This window comes from Carlito syrichta, unplaced genomic scaffold (assembly GCF_000164805.1).
Source record: "Carlito syrichta isolate Samal-C Ts95f unplaced genomic scaffold, Tarsius_syrichta-2.0.1 Scaffold315314, whole genome shotgun sequence".
NCBI lineage: Eukaryota > Metazoa > Chordata > Mammalia > Primates > Tarsiidae > Carlito > Carlito syrichta.
The window spans coordinates 13,556-17,835 of NW_007259410.1; positions in this window are offsets into that span (position 1 = coordinate 13,556).

The window sequence follows — 4,280 nt, forward strand, 5'->3', positions numbered from 1 at the left end:
TCGGTCTCGAACCCGCGGGCTCAGGCAATCCACTCACCTCAGCCTCCCAAAGGCGCGGGATTACAGGCTGAGCCACTGAGCCCGGCTGGGGTTGGTCTTTACACAGCAACCTCAGCGAGGGCCTGGTGGGGAAGGCGTGGGAGACCAAGAGTTAAGGTTCCTGCTGTGGTGCTTTGCGACATTCTCATACGACATTGGGTCTGTCAGACACTACATGAGAAAGAAAAGCCGATGAAGGTGCAGGACCTGCACCTGGGCCTGGCTGGTCCTGTCCATTCCAGCTTCTGGGACCTTGGCCTCCCCTCCCTTGCCAGGTTGGGGTCTCCATGTGGCTCAGGTTGACCTTGGCCTGGGGACGAAGCTGGCTGGGATGCTGGCCAGGTCATCTCCCTGTGGACACCTGAGGGGTGCCCAGTGTGTGTTGGAGTTCAGCCTCGGTTGAGAGGAGAGTTTCTAAGCGACTTGTTTCTCTTTTCTCACAGAACCTTGATGGCTCCTGTCTGTCCCTCAGTCTACTGCCTCTGTCCGTCAGGTGCCCCCAGATACCCCCTCAGGCTCCTGGAGAGCCCTAGGCCAGGAGTCGCCCTTGCCCTCAGGGTCTTGGGCACTGAGGATATCACCAACCCCAGCCCTGACTTCTCTGTCCCTCCTGACCTTGTCAGCTTGTCCCTCAATATCCCACAAGAATTCACAAGGTGCCTAGCACATGCCAGTACAAGGAGGTAGAGCTGGGCTCCGAGGTCCTCCACCAGGAAGGGAGCAGAGACACAACACCATCCATAAAAGTGCCCACAATGGGCAGGTGGCCTTGGCATGGGGCAGAGGTGGACTGGGGAGACTGAGGGTGGTGGATGGGGTCTGTCAGGCTCTGCACACCTTTGCAAACCTTAATCAGATTGGACTCACCGGTGTCTCCTGGTCCACATCGAGTTTTGCCTGGTGTTTGCTTTTTATCACAGTAACTGCTACAAACCTAACTTTGCAAACCACTGAACCAGATCCTAGTGATCCTCTGCTTGGTCGGGGATGTCCCCGGCAAGTTCCTGTCTTGCTTCTGTATCCTGGGTCCCTATCACTGCCCTTGCCCGTTTCTGGCATTTGTAGGTCTGCTGGTTGCATAGGTGTCATATAGTTCTCCATTCGACCTACACTTCTCTGAAGACCGAACATGACCACCTTTTCTTTTTTTTTTTGAATTGGAGTCTCACTCTGTCGCCCAGACTGGAGTGCAGTGGCATGCACCCGGTCGCTGCAGCCTCGACCTGCTAGGCTCTGGTGATCCTTCCGCCTCAGCCTTCCAAGGAGTTGGAACTACAGGCGTGCACTTCCACGCCCTGCTAATTTTTTATTTTATTGTAGAGACGAGGTTTCGCCAAGTTGCCCAGGTGGGCCTTGAACCCATGGGTTCAGGCAATCCACTTGCCTCAGCTTCCCAAAGTGCTGGGATTACTAGCTGAGCCACCAAGCCTGGCCTACTTTTTCACGCATTTGCATGGGGGTTTGGGTTTCCCTTTCTGTCAACTGCCTGGTCATATCCTCTGACTGCTTTTCTTTGGGGACTATTGTCTTTTTAAAATTGGTGGAACGTGGTGGCTCATGCTTGTAATCCCAGCGCTTTGGAAAGCTGAGGTGGAAGGACTGGTTGAGCCCAGGAGTTCGAGACCAGCCTGGGCAACATAGTGAAATCTTGTCTCTACAAAAAAATTAGGTGGGCATGGTGGCATGCGCCTGTAGTTCCATCTACCTAGGAGGCTGAGGCAGAAGGATTGCCTGAGCCCAGGAGATCAAGTCTGTGGTGAGCCATGGTTGTGCCACTGCACTCCAGCCTGGGTGACAGAACAAGAACCTGACTAAAAAAGAGAAAAATGGACTTGCTGAAACTCCTTGAAAATCCGAAATATGAATCCCTTGATGGTTTCACACACTATAAATTTCTTCTCCCATTCTGTCATCTGGCTAAAAACTTGCCTGTGAGTTCCCAGAAAATTTTATTTTTGTTATAATCAAATTCATTTTTCTCTTGCCTGTCAGTTCTTCTAACTTTGTTGCAGACACACATCCCTCTCCCGGTCACTTCGGCATTTCCTTCTTTCATTTTGGTGTCTATCATTCATGTTTGAGTCCTTCCAGGGCCGCCTCTGCCAGTGGTGTTACCTAGGAATCCAGGTTTTTTTCGGTCCCTTCCGTGTGGGTGTCCTACATCACCCTCCCATCTAGTCCAGTGGTCTGTCCCTGTACCAATGCCACATTGCTTTGATTACCACGTGAGTCATCCGGGTACAACTGGAGCAGCAGAGCCAGTGGGATGACATGGGAAAGGACTTACTGAGGCAGAAATGAGAGAATTATCTGAGCCCATGGGTTCAAGACCAGCCTGGGCAACATGGTGAGAGCTCATCTCTACAATAAATTAAAAAATTGGCCAGGCGTGGTGGTGCACACCTGTAATTCCAGCTACTTGGAAGGCTGAGGCAGAAGGATTGCCTGAGCCCAGTAGGTTTGAGGTTGTGGTGGCTGTGAGTGTGCCACTGCACTCCACCCTGGGCAACAGAATGAGACTCCGACTTAAAAAAAAAAGAAGGAGCTTCCTGCTTGTTGCTGCCGACATAGAGGATGCTGTGATTACTAGAGCTTACCTCTGGCCATCTAGCTGATGTATCCCCTCAACCATGGTAACAGTGGGCATTCTTGGTCTCATCTTCCAGGGCAGGTTTCTAAAGTTTCTTCATGAAACACTTGCTGGGTGGTTTTGGTGCATGACTTTGATCATGTTAGAAAGCTTTTCTCTATTCTAATTTCCAAATTTTTTAAAAAATTGGAAATAAGCCGGGCTTGGTGGCTCAGCCTGCAATCCCACGCCTTTGGGAGGCTGAGGTGAGTGGATTGCCTGAGCCCGCGGGTTCGAGACCCGCCTGGGCAGCGAGACCTCATCTCTACAATAAATCAAAACTCAGCCGGGCATGGTAGCGCGTGCCTGTAATTCCGGCTACTCGGAAGGCTGAGGCGGAAGGATCGCCGGAGCCCAGCAGGCGAGGCTGCAGTGGCCGGGAGTGGCCACTGCACTCCAGTCTGGGCGACAGAGTGAGACTCCAACTCAAAAAAAAAAAAAAAAATAAATTGGAAATATCAAAGCTTTCTCTTTATTAGTTGAGACAATCAGGCCAGACATACTGGCTCATGCCTATAATCCCAGCACTTTGGGAGGATGAAGGGGAAGGGTTGCTTGAGCCTTGGAGTTTGAGACAAGCCTGAGTAACATAGCAAGACGTCATCACTTCAAACAATTAAAAAAAAATTAGCCAGGCATGGTGGTGCACACATGTAGTCCCAGTTACTCAGGAGACTGAGATGGAAAGATTGCCTGAGCCTAGGAGGGTGAGGCTGTGGTAAGCCATGATCTGTGCCCCAGCCTGGGTGACAGAGTGAGACCTCAACTAAAAAAAAATATTATATGATTTCTCCATTATTGTAATGAATCGCATTAACTACACTGATACGTTTTCCCATGTTGAACCATCCTTGCATTATTGGGGTAAACCTGATTTGATGATGTTTTAACATTTTCATACCTATAAGGTTTCAATTAGATAAACTTATATTTAGCAATGATATCTATTTTCTAAGTGAAATAGATCTATACTTTTCTCTCTTTCCTCCTTTTTTTCTTTGTATTTTCTTTATTAGGTTTTGGAAGCAAGAGTACATTGGCCTCCTGGCAGGCTTTCCAATCATTTTCTGGAGTAACTTATTAAGGTAAGAATGAACCATTTCTTGAAAACGTGGTAAACAATCTAGACCTGCATTATTAAAAGGGGAAGTTTTTTCATTTTTGTTATTTTTATTTAATTTTTTGAGACAAGGTTTCATTCACTCAGTTGCCCAGGCTGGAGTTCAGTGGCGTGATAATACCTCACTCATAGGAGGATAGCTTGAGCCTGGAACTCCTGGGCTTAAGCTATCCTGCATCCTGAGGAGCTGGGACTACAGGCATGTGCCACCAAACCTGGCTAATAATTTTTATTTTTAGAAACAGGGTCTTGCTATGTTGCCCAGGCTGGTCTTGACTGGGTCTCAAGTGATTGTTCCACCTTGGCCTCCCGAAATGCTGGGATTACAGGTGTGAACTACTGTGCCTGGCTCGATTTTTTTTTTTTTTTTTTTTGGTCAGAGTCTCGCTTTGTTGCCTAGGCTGGAGTGCAGTGGCATGCTCATGGCCACTACAGCCTTGACCTGCTGGGCTCAGGTGATCCTTCCGTCTCAGCCTTCCAAGTAGCTGGAAC